Source organism: Acomys russatus, chromosome 2 (genome assembly GCF_903995435.1).
Source record: "Acomys russatus chromosome 2, mAcoRus1.1, whole genome shotgun sequence".
In the NCBI taxonomy this organism is placed as follows: domain Eukaryota; kingdom Metazoa; phylum Chordata; class Mammalia; order Rodentia; family Muridae; genus Acomys; species Acomys russatus.
In genome coordinates, this window is record NC_067138.1 from 9,239,520 (window position 1) to 9,252,898 (window position 13,379).

Here is a 13,379-nt window from a genome sequence, read left to right on the forward strand (position 1 = left end):
CCGCACATCGCAGCGCGTCGCCACCGAGACACCGCCCAGACCCGAGAGGCGGGGTTTATGGGCCGCAAAGGGAACTGGTGTCCTAGAACTTCCGCTTGCCTCCTGCGGTTGGCGGTTTAGCTGAGTGGCCAGGCTTCTGGCGTGCGGAAGTAAGCGTGAGCTGCGTCGCGGGCGGGGGCGGGAAGAGGGATAATCCCTTCCAATCTCGGGCCTCTAGCCTGGCAGGATTAAGGTATTCTAGAGAACCTTTTATTCCCTGGGAGTCTCATGCTGGAGAAGGAAAAGACAAGGACACAGCTGCAAGCCAACCGAGGAACTTGACTCCAGGAAAGAGCTTTCACAGTTCAGAAAACTTGCCAGATTACTTTATGGGAGAAACTGGAGATGAAACGGGACGGTGAAGACAAGGACTGCTTAAGGATGCATACCTCTTGCCTTCTATTTAAGCCTTAAACGAAACCACGTCAGAACCCTGAAGATGTACCTGGAGAAGAGAGTTGTCGCTAGACACCTTTGTTCTTTCCAATATGGCCAAACTAAAAATCTCCTTTTTACAGGGCGTGGTGGCACGCCTGTAATCCCAGCACTCCGGAGGCAGAGGCAGGTGGATCACTGTGAGTTCGAGGCCAGCCTGGTCTACAAAGTGAGTCCAGGACAGCCAAGGCTACAACAGTGAAACCCTGTCTCAAAAAACCAAAACAAAACTCCTTTAAAAAAAATTTTCACTTCTACTTTGCCTTTTTGGTTGGCCTGTTGAGAAGGAGTTTGCTAAGGCTGCTAGAGCCCACAGCGCTGAAAGCATTTCTTACTCTTGCCTCACATTTAGCACGTTTCCCCAAATCTCCAGCAAACCAACTGAGCATGTAAGATTGGGCACCGAGGGAGGCAGAGAATCCTACTTTACGATCTTTCAGGATGGATTCGGGATAGGAAGACAGACACAGCAGCACGATGGTCTCACATCAGAGCACCTTGCCAGAGCTAACCCAGGAAGACACACACATACCTGTGACAGCTTTCCCCACACCTGGGGAGTCCTCCGAGTCCACTATCTACTTCTCCCTTACTCTGCAGCCTGCTTTCCATCCTGACTCCTGTCTAAACCTTGTTGCTTTCCAGCCCCAGAGATCCATCTGCTTCTGCTTCCCCAGTGGGGGGGGGGGAGGGGATTAAAGGTGTGCCTCTACCAAGACTTTTTTTTTTTTTTTTTTTTTTTTTTTTTTTTTTTTTTTTTTTTTTTTTTTTTTTTTTGGTTTTTCGAGACAAGGTCTCTCCGTGTTAGCCTTGGCTGTCCTGGAGTCACTTTGTAGACCAGACTGGCCTCGAACTCACAGCGATCCACCTGCCTCTGCCTTCCAAGGGCTGGGATGACAGGCATGCGCCACCATGCCCGGCTCAAATCACTTTTCTTTCCATGCAATGTCTTCCTCTCTAGGTCCCCAGGATCTGCTGTCAAAGTCACCCTGCACTACCCTTGTGGTTCAGGAAATGGGCCCAATGCGATAATCCATGTCATCACCTGCCTCTCTTTCAGAGCTCAGACTCAGTCTCCGTTAAGGAGTTGAATCAATTTGTTGGCATGTCAGTCCAGTTTGGACTAGCACTGGTCACCAAACAAAGGGGGATGGCATGAGGACCACCCTTGCCTCCATTTTCTGAAGGTCTGGAGGAATATGAGGAGTGCTTCTACTTTCCTCAGGCCAAGAAACCCTTGGAGGAAGCAGGGTGCTCTTGCTTGAGGCTGACTGGCCCCAGGCTGTGGTGCCCAGTTACCTGGCCCCGTCAGGCTACAAGCCTCATACCTCCAGGGAACTGTGTTGGCCCATCTGCAGTTTCTGCCTACAAGAAGATTTGATTTGTTTTCCAGACTGAAATGATGTGCCACCATCCCAAATCAGGACTGCAACTAACCCCTACTATACCACCTTGGGAAAGGCAGTCCCATGTTTCTTGATTAGGCTTGTCCCTTCAGAGATAAACACATTATGAACGGGCAGGCTGTGGCAGCTTCCTTTTTTGAGTCTGTAGTTCTAGTTCTGTCTTGCCTCACAATGCTCTGGAAGACGCAGGAGTCCACTGGGCAAGAGTCTGGAATCCTTTGAGGATCTCCAGGCTCCGGCTGAGTGGGCCTGGCATCTTGGTGTCTTGAGTCCATGTGGGGGACACAGTGGACATGGATGCAGGTTCGTTCTGTGAGTTGTCCTGCACACCAACGTCCCAGGCTTACCCCTTAGATCTACATCACACCTCATCTTCTCTGTGGAAATGGAGTACAGCTGCTCTTGGAAGACCGAATGTTCGCCATCGCTTATTTTTGGGCTGAGGGCTCAAACTCAAGGCCTTTCTTATGCTAAGCAAGCTTCTTACCACTCAGCTATGACCTCAGCCTTATGATTTTATTTTTTCATTGCTATGATCAAACCTGAGTCTCTCTCTCTCTCTTTGTTTGTTTGTTTTTCGAGACAGGGTTTCTCTGTGTTAGCTTTGGCTGTCCTAGACTTACTTTGTAGACCAGACTGGCCTCGAACTCATAGTGATCCGCCTGCCTCTGCCTCCCGAGTGCTGGGATTAAAGGCCTGTGCCACCACGCCCAGCATAAACCTGAGCCTCTTGCATGGAAAACACTACCACTGAGCTACAACCACAGCTCATGTTTTTTTTTTTTTTTTTTTTTAACATTTCCTTTTTCTTCCCCATCCTTCTTTTTTTTTTTTTTTTTTTTTTTTTTTTTTTTCTTTTCTCCTTTTCTGCCCCAACACCAGTTCTTTAGGCCAGAGTAGACTCAAATTCCCTATGTATCCAAGGGTGACTTTGGATCCTCCTATCTGTGTGTCTTGCTGTGGTTGAAGACATAGCTGAGCCCAGTTAGTGCTGTGCTGAGGATCAGATCTAGGGCTCTCCTTGTGCTAGAGAACTCTCTGCCAACTGAGTTAAAATTCCCTTTCCTAAAAAAAAAAAAAAAAAAAAAAAAAAAATCCCTTTCCTATTTTGTCTCATTTTTTTTTCAAGTACATAATTCATGAGATCTTCAGTATATGTGAGTAAGGCAGATTTTTAAAAAGATTTATTTACTTGTATACAGAGCTCGTCATAGATGGTTGTGAGCCACCATGTGGTTGCTGAGAGTTGAACCCATGACCTTTGGAAGAACAGTCAGTACTCTTAACCTCTGAGCCATCTCTCCAGCCCTTGTCTCATTTTTTTTAGACAGGCTCGTACTGTGGCCAAGTTGGCCCTGAATTGCTGCCACTCCCCTGGCCTCAGTCTCCTGTGAGCTAGGATTACATATGTGAACCACCATGCTTGGCTTTTCTTCCTTAAGAAGTACTGTTTTTGTTTCCCAACTGCCCTTAAACTTCCTGTCCTTCTGTTTGAGCATTCCAAGTATGTGCCACAATGCCTGGCTCCTTACAATATGGATGTATATAAGTATGTATATATTACATGTGGGTTTCTTTTGTGTGTGTGTGTGTTTTAAAGTATGTGGATACAGTGTAGGAGTTTATGGGGTGTGAACATTGTAGTGGTTTGAGTGAGAATGGTCTCCATAGGCTCAAATATGTGACTGTTTGGTCCCTAGTGGGTGGGAAGGATTAGGAGGTGTGGCTTGCTGGGAGAAGGTATGTCACTATGGTAGCCCAAGCCTGGTCCTGTCTTGCTCTCAGCTACTGCTCAGTGCCATCTCTACATATTTGATGCCTTGCATCCCGCCATGATGGTCGTCAACTCACCTTCTAAAGCTGTAAGCAAGCCCCCAGTTAAATGCTGTTTAAAAATAACTTTCCTTGGTCATGTGTCTCTTCAGAGAGACGTACCTGCATATGGAGACCCCTTGGTCGAGTGTCTCTTCAGAGAGATGTACCTGCATATGAAGGCCCCTTGGTCACGTGTCTCTTCAGAGAGATGTACCTGCATATGAAGTCCCCTTGGTCACGTGTCTCTTCAGAGAGATGTACCTGCATATGAAGGCCCCTTGGTCACCTGTCTCTTCAGAGAGATGTACCTGCATATGAAGGCCCCTTGGTCATGTGTCTCTTCAGAGAGATGTACCTGCATATGAAGGCCCCCAGTTGATGCTGGAAATCGTCCTCCATCTCTCTTCCACCACATTCTGCAAGGCAGGGTCTCCATCAAACCCAGGGTTGCTGATGTGTCTAGTCTCGCTAGCCAGCTTGGTCTATATGAAAATAAGATTTTTCTGGGGATGAAGAGTTGGCTCAGTGGTTAAGGGCACTGGCTGTTCTTCCAGAGGACCCAGGTTCAAATCCCAGCATCCATATGGCAGCTCACAACTGTCTGTAACTCAAAAGACCTGACACCCTCACACAGACATATGTGCTGGCAAAACACTAGTGCACATAAAATAAAGGTAAATATAAACAAAGGGCTGGAGAGATGGCTCAGAGGTTAAGAGCACTGACTGTTCTGCTGTTTTTTCAAAGGTCCTGAGTTCAATTCCCAGCAACCACATAGTGGCTCACAACCATCTATAATGTGATCTAATACCCCCTTCTGGCCTTCAAGCACTGTATACATAATAAACAAATACAATCTTTAAACAAACAAACAACTCTTAAGAAAATAAGGTTTTCTTTGAAAACACATTTTTGGTATGGCAGGTGTGGAAGTTTGAGTGAAAATGGCCCCCATAGGCCCAGAGTGTGGCAGCTATTAGGAGGTCTGGCCTTGTTGGATTAGGTTTGGTTTTGTTAGGGGAAATGTGTCACAGGGGATGGCTTTGAGGTTTGAGATGCTCAAACCAGGCCCAATGCCTCACTTTCCTCCTGCTGCCTGTCAATCAGGTGTAGAGCTCTCAGCTACCCCTCCAGTGCATGCTGCCATGTTTCCCACCATGATGACAATGGACTAAACCTCTGAACTGTAAGTCAGGCCCAATTAAGTGTATTCCACACTCCAAGGCTTATAAGTAGTTGGCCAATATAACAACAGATTCCATGTTAGTTTTGTTGTTGTTTCTTTGATGTGTGTGTGTACATAAATGTGTGTGTGTGCGCGCGCGCGTGGGTGTGTGAGTGTGCACACGTGTGCATGCTTTTGTTTTTGAGACAAAGTTTCTCTGTGTAGCCTTGGCCATCCTGGACTCACCAAGCTGGCCTGGAAATCACAAAGATCTGCCTGCCTCTACCTCCCAGAATGCTAGGGTTACAGGCATGTGTCACAGTACCCGGCTGAGAAATGCATTTTCTAAAAATGGGTATGTAAAGGCTTGGGCAAGATAGCACTGTGAGTAAAGGTATTTGTCACCAAGGCTGATGGCGTGCATTCCATCTCTAAGTGCCATATGGTAGAAGGGGAGAAGCGACTCAAATTATCCTAGGATGTCCACAAAGAGATAAAACTATTTAAAAGGTAGGAGTGTAAAACTGAGGGTGGTGGTGAACACTTAGTGGAAGCAGGAGCATCAAGAGATTGAGGCCAGCCTGGGCTACATAAGACTTTGTCTCAAAAAAGACAAAGACCAAAAAAAAAAAAGGGGGGGGGGTTATGTATCCAGGAAAACTAGCAAACACCTGGAATCCCAGTCGGAGAGAGGCATAGGCAGGAGAATTAGCAGTTCAGGAGTTGAATGCTAGCCTCTTACATACAGAGTTATAGGCCAGGCTGGGCTATGTTAGATCACAGATAGATAGATAGATACATACATACATACATACATACGTACGTACATAGGTAGATACATACGTACATATGTACATAGGTAGGTAGATAGATAGATACATACATACATACGTACATAGGTAGAGAGATAGATAGGTAGATAGATAGACAGATAGATAAATGTGAGTGTGTCCAGTTGAGTTTGAGTCTGTTCTCTCTCCTGTCTTTAAGCCAGTGATGGTACTCATTTATAACATTTTCCTGCATTGATTGGAGCTGTCCAACCACGGCACCAAATTCTGCATCAGAGCTGAAGGACAGCATGAGTCTCTGTTCTGTCTTCCGTTACTAAGCCACATGCTCTGGGGAGGGCGAGTGGATCCAGTGTGGCCCAGTAGTCACATGCTGCTTTGCTTGCCCTGCCTCCAGTACATTACTCTAAGGAGCCTTTACCCACAAGGCACCCAACAGTCTGTAAAAGGCCTGTGCTTACCTGTGAGAGTCAGAGCTGGGCCCCACCACAGGCCCAGCCTGCTTGAATCTATGTTTATCTGGGGAAATTAATACCACAACCAAAAAAAAATTTTCTCTATTGTTGGCTTTTGAATGATCAGTCCCACCCCCACCTTTGCCCTACACACACTAACTCACTTCCAACCCTAGGAATGCCCTCTTTCCCCCTTAATTAACTGCTTCAATTTCTATCATTAAAAACAAGTTTTCAAATCCCAGCACTGAGGTGGCAGAGGCAGGAGAATCTCTGTGAGTTCAAGGCCAGCCTGGTCTACAAAGTGAGTCCAGGGCAGTCAGGGCTACACAGAGAAACCACATCTCTGAAAAAAAGGAAAAGAAAGGAAAAAACAAGAACAACAACAACAAAACCCCCCAAGTTTTCAGCCAGGCTGTGGTGGTGCACACCTTTAATCCCAGCACTTGGGATGTGGAGGCAGGTGGAGCTCTGAGTTTGAAGCCAGCCTGGTCTACAGAGTTCCTGGAAAGCCAGGGCCATACAGAGAACCCCTGTCTCCAAAAAAAACCCCTCCCTGCCAAAAAAAATCCCCAAAAGGTTTTCAGCCAGGCATGTTGGTGCACACCCTTAATCCCAGCACTCAGGGAGGCAGAGACAAGTGGGTCACTGTGAGTTCAAGGCTAGGGTAGTCTACAAAAAAACAAAAAACAAAACAAAAAAAAAAAAACAAAAACAAAATAAAAAAACGATTCCAGGATAGCCATGGCTACAAAGAGAAACCCTATCTCAAAAACCAACCTATCAAACAAACAAACAAGCAAACAAGCAAAAACAGGGGTCTTTCAACTAATGCAAGCTGGTCAGATTAATGGGGACTAGATGGCTTTGCCTGAGGCAGTTGGCCTGGCCTTGCCTGAGGTAGCTGGCCTTCAGGGATGAATTTGGGAGGTAGTGGTTTTCCTGGTAAACAGAAACTCGCCTTGTTTGTCCACATCCCTGAGCAATGCTGAGCTTAGGCTTCTGTTTACCCAATAACTCTTCTGTTTACCTGGTCAAAGTCCTTCTGTTTAGGACATTGTCACCTGCACTGCCATTTTGAGGGCTTTGGACCTAAGAGGAGTAAAACTCAGTTCTTTTAATCACTGAACCATTTCTCTAGCTCCCTTATGTCTATAGTTATATCATCCATCCATCTACCTACCTGTCTGTCTGTCTGTCTATCTATCATCTGTCTGTCTGTTCGTCCGTCCATCCATTCATCCATCTATCCATCCACCCTTCTTTCTTCCATCTGTCTGTCTGTCTGTCTATCTATCCGTCTGTATTCTAGACATAGTCATGCTGTCACTGTGCAGAAGCACGATTTCTCCTTGGTCATCAGGATCAGTCCCTCCTACTTGTGCAGTGACTCCCTTATTTTCCTCTTGATTCAGTGGAGGTCTTAACTTCCAGTTCAATGGAATCATTGTTGTGTTCCTTGTAGAAACCCTGTCTCTGGACAAGCCAAGCAGCAGGTCATAAGAACAGAAAGGAAAAACTTTTTCTGGTGCATGACTAATGGATCACTGTCATTTCTACCCCTTGATTCCTAGACTTTGGCAGATGCTGGTTTAAAGCATGTAAGGCCTCCTAGAAAAAGACTCTGTACAAATTTCCAGTGTTTTAAGACACTTTTCCAGAAGAATACTACTGTCAGAAGCACTTCACCTGGGCCTGCAGATGCCCAATGGGTAACTAAGAGCAGGACTGAAGCTGGTAGTCCACCTCTATTTTGTATCTGTCTTTTTTGCCAGGTTTAAACTTTGGGTCAGACTCTCTCTTATCCGTTTTTTTACTTATTTAAGAAGTGTTCCATAGGCTCAGGGAGAGGAGGTGGAAGACAGCAAGAGCCTGAGGTGATGGAAGACTAAGGAAATTGTTTTCTAGACACAATGGGGTTGATACATATTGGGACTCACAGAGACTGACAGTGTGCACAAGACCCGCACAACCCCAGACACAATCCCAGCCAAAGCAGTCCAAGTGGACAGACATGACCATGAAACTATTTGCAGTTGATTGCTGCTAGATGCAGAAAAATCAGTTTTCTTTCCGAATTGACACTAGGTGTATTAACCACACTCCAGGGCTTGTGAGTAGTTGGCCAACGTACAACAGATTCCATGTTGCTTTGTTTTGTTTCTTTGGTGGATGTCTGTGTGTGTGCTTTTGTTTTGTTTTGAGACATGGTTTCTCTGTGTTAGCCTTGACTGTCCTGGAACTCTCTCTAGACCAGGCTGGCCTTGAACTCACAGTGATCTACCTGCCTCTGCCTCTTGAGTGCTGGGATTAGAGACATGTCTACTGATCACACTATATTGTATAAACAGTTTTTTTTTTTTTAACATTTTACTTAATTTTAATTTATGTGCATTGGTGTGAGGGTGTCAGATCTTGGAGTTACAGACAGTTATGAGCTGCCATGTGGTTGCTGGGAATTGAACCTCGGGTCCTCTGGAAGAGTAGTCAGTGCTCTTAACCACTGAGCCATCTCTCCAGCCCCAATATAAACAGTTTGTTTGTTTTTGTTTTGTTTTTCAAGATAGGGCTTCCCTGCGTAGGCTTGGCTGTCCCGGACTTGCTCTGTAGACCAGACTGGCCTCAAACTCACAGCAATCCACCTGCTTCTGCCTCCTGACTGTTGTGATTAAATGCATGTGCCACCACCGCCCGGCTCTAAACAGTTTTTTAAATTAAAAAATAATGCATGGTCAGGATGGTGGGGACAACAAAAGATGGTGGAACAGAGGCAGAGAGAATGCTGAGTAGGCCCCAGCCCTCAGTCACTGGAAGGCTCAGGCCACCACCCTGCCACCTGCAGGCCCAGAGCTGCACAACAGACCCGATCTCAATAAACAAACAAACAAACAAACAGTAGCTAAGCACAGTGACCCATCCCTTCAATCCCAGCACTAGAGACAGTAGCAGGTAGAGCTCTATGTATCTGAGGCCAGCCTGGTCTACATGTCAGGTTCCAGGCCAACCAGGGCTACCTAGTGAGACCCTGCCTCAAAGATGACAACAACAGCAACAACAGGAAATTAGTAATAAAAGGAGGCCGGGTGAGGTGGCGCACGCCTGTAATCCCAGTACTCGGGAGGCAGAGGCAGGCGGATCACTGTGAGTTCAAGGCCAGCCTGGTCTACAAAGTGAGTCCAGGACAACCAAGGCTACACAGAGAGACCCTGTCTCGAAAAGCCAAAATAAATAAATGAGCAAATAGTAATAAAAGGAGTCCTTATGTGGGATGATGAATAGGTGACTGTTGTTTTAAAGAAAGAAAATCCCAGCTGTTTAATTTTACGAATGAAGACTCAGGAGCTAGATGCTGGGGTGAAAACCTACTAGATCAGAAATGCAGAGAAAGCCCCCAGCTGACCTTCCTGCTCAGCCAACATCCCAGGAGGAAACAGCTTCCTTCTCCATCTCCACGCTGTGTTAAATACCTTTCTCCTCTAAGTCCCTCCTTTCTGTTTACTCCCTGTCAAGTGGTTGCTTGCTCTACCCCTCAACCTAGGGTTGACTTTGTTTAATCCTGTTTACAGAAAGCTCTTGGATTAAAGGTGTGTGCTAGGGTTGAGCCACACCACAAGTACTTGTTTACAGTAAACAGAAAGCTCTAGGATTGAAGGCTGAGCCACACCATGATTAGAAACAGGTTTTTACAGCTCACAATCTCGGGGTTCACACTGGGATCAAATACCCTTCAACACATGCCCTCCTTGCCTGCTTCAGGTGGTCCTCTTTCTCTGTTACCTTTGCTCTTAACCATGCTGTCTTTGTCTTTGTTCTCACAGTGATGCAAACATACCATGCTTGGTTATGGCAGAGTTGTGCCAGTCTAGGACCATAGTCCCAGTACTAAGCCAATGGCCTTTAATCCTAGAACTTGGGAGGCAGAGGCAGGCAGATCTCTTGAGTTTGAGGCCAGCCTGATGATCTACAGAGTGAGGTCCAGGACAGCCAAGGCTACACAGAAAAACTCTGTATCTTGAAAAAAGATTGATTTTGCCTATTGTTTTCCAGAAAGAGTGTATCAGAGTTGACTCCTCATTTGTTTAAGGATTTTTATGTGTATGAATGTTTTGACATTTAATTTTTTCGAGACAAGGTTTCTCTGTGTAGCCTTGGCTGTCCTGGACTAACTTTGTAGACCAGGCTGGCCTCAAACTTACAGCGATTCATCTGCCTCTGTCTCCTGAGTGCTGGGATTAAAGGCGTGTGCCGCCACCGCCCGGCATATATGAATGTTTTACATATTTGTGTGTGTGTGTGTGTGTGTGTGTGTGTGTGTGTGTGTGTGTGCAATATGTGTATGCCTGGTGCTTATGGAGTCCAGAGAGGGTATCAGATCCCTTGGTAGTGAAGTTCCCGAAAGCCGTGAGCTACTATTTGTGTGCTGGGATTCGAACCTGGGTCCTCTGAGAGCAGCAATGCTCTTAAGTAAGCCATTTTTCCAGCCCCTGTTTGTCTTTTGAGATAGGGTCTGAAGGTCACTCTCTGTTGTACAGGAGTTCAAGGCCAGCCTAGGCTAGAAGAGAGTAAATGGTTTTATTTTTTCAGATGAGAGCATGAGATGAGAGGCTTACCTAAGCTTTGCCAATACATGGTTTGGGCTGAGCCCAGAGTGTTTCTATCTAACCCTCCCTAGGGCTAGGCCTGGAAGCTTCCAGCCTCCATACAATCTAATCTTATGCAAATCTGCACCTTGAAGGCTTCAGTTTCCAGCCTCTGTCTGCTAATGTAGGCCTAGAGTGGTTTCAGTCTTTGCGACTTTCTGGTGAATAAATTCACCCTTTTTAGTTTTTTCTGAACTCTGGCTGGCTGGTTCAACTCAGCTGTTCTGGCTCAAATCTCCTCTCCAGGCTGACTGACTCAAGCTGGATTCTCTGCTTCTCACTGAATTGCTCTGCTTGGAAAAACTGCCTCTCAACTGCACAAACTCAACTACACTCAGTTGAACTGCACCCAACTCAACTGTACCCCATGATTTGCTCACCCTGATTTCTGATGCCACCCAGGACTATCTACCTAGAGGTGACATTTTTTTTTCTAGACAGGGTTTCTCTGTGTAGCCCTGACTGTCCTAGACTTGCTTCATAGACCAGGCTGGCCTCAAACTCACAGTGATCCACCCGCCTCTGAAGTGCTGGGATTAAAGGCATGTGTTACCACGCCTGACTGAGGTGACACTTGTTCTCTCCTTAAAAATTTTAATTGTTACTTATCCCTTCAGTGGTGGTGCGAGCCTTTCCACCCCGCACTGGGGAGGCAAAGGCAGGCAGATCTCTGAGTTTGAGGCCAGCCTGAACAGAGGGGGTGGGGGGTAAAGGGATATCAAAGCACTTGGAGCTTGAGTGAAAGGCAGTTGTGAGCTGCCTGATGTGGGTCTTGGGACTTGAACCCCAGTCCTTTGGAAGAGCACACAGTGCTTTTAACCACTGAGCCGTCTCTCCAGCCTCAAGCCCTCTCATGTCAATCATTAATAAAAAAAAAAAAGCTTGCCTACAGGCCTGTCTGATGGAAAGTATTTCTTCAACTGAGGTTCCTTTTTCTCAGATGACTCAAGTCTGTGTCATGTTGACCAAACAAGAACAAAAACTAACCAGTACACCAGGGAAGATTGAGGACTTGAACTCAGTCCCTGGAACCCACAGCAGAAGATGATTGACTCCTGAAAGTTGTTCTCTGAACACCACATGAGTGCAGCAGCACAGGTCGATTGATAACTCAGCATCTCAGGTGGGTCAGTTGGCCAGAGGCCTTTATCAAGTATTGTGCAACAAAAACGTCTGCTTCTTCCCTTAGGGCTCTACTGCTGTGAGGAGCCACCATGACCACGGCAACTGTTTTGTTGTGGTTTGTTCTGTTTGTTTTTGTTTTCTGAGACAGGGTCTCTCTTTATAGTTCTGGCTGTCTTGGAACTTACTCTGTATAGGCTGGCTTCAAACTCACAGAGATCTGCCTGCCTCTGCCTCCCAACTGCTGGGACAAAAAGTATTCACCACCATGCCCAGGTTTTTAGAAAGTATATTTTAGTTTTTCTTTCTTTCTTTCTTTCTTTTTTTTTTTTTTTTTTTTTTTTTTTTGGTTTTTTGAGACAGGGTTTCTCTGTGTAGCCTTGGCCATCCTGGACTCGCTTTGTAGACCAGGCTGGCCTCGAACTCACAGCGATCCACCTGCCTCTGCCTCCCGAGTGCTGGGATTAAATGCGTGCGCCACCACGCCCGGCTTCTTTCTATTTTTTATTTTATTTTATTTATTTATTTTGGTTTTTTGAGACAAGGTTTCTCTGTGTAGCCTTGGCTGCCCTGGACTCACTTTGTAGACCAGGCTGGCCTCGAACTCACAGTGATCCACCTGCCTCTGCCTCCCTGAGTGCTGGGTGTTTTGCCTGCATGAATGTCTGTGGGTGTCAGATCTTGGAGTTACAGACAGTTGTGAGCCACCATGTGGTTGCTGGGAAATGAACCTGGATCCTCTGGAAGAGCATCAGTGCTCTTAACCTCTGAGCCATCTCTCCAGCCCCCTATATTTTGGTTTTTCAAGAAAGTGTCTCTCTCTGTAGCCTCCAGCTCAGACATCTGTCTGTCTCTGCCCACTGAGTGCTGAGATTAAAGGCATGCACCACCACACCCAGTTTTTAAAATTACTAATGAGAACTCATTTGAAGTAATTAGAAAGAATCCATAAGAGAAAATTTCTTTCTGTCCTGGAACTCATTCTGTAGTCCAGGCTGGCCTCAAACTCACAGCAATCCATCTGTCTCTGCCTCCTGAGTGCTGGGATTAATGGTGTTCGCCACCACTCCCAGCAAGAAACTTTCTATTTTATCATGGTTGTGAACACCTATAATCCCAGCACTTGGGAGGCTGAGGCAAGAAGATTACAGAGTTCCAGGCCACCCAAAGCTGTATAGCAAGGCACTGTCTCATGTACACTAAAGTCACACAAACTTGTACACAAACTTGTTTGTACACACACACACACACACACAGAGGGGGAGAGAGAGAGAGAGAGAGAGAGAGAGAGAGAGAGAGAGAGAGAATTTATTTTTCAATCAATAATCCTTAACATATGGCCCTGCTTAGAGAGTGGAGAAAGACAGAAAAATGAAACTAACTCAGATAATTGTTAAAAAAAAAAAAAAAAAGGCAATGGACACTACAGGATTTCTGGGGAAGTATATTAAGTTGCAGAACATATCCAAGCAAAACAGACTTAATGGTTCAAATCTCCTGTTTTTCTCCCT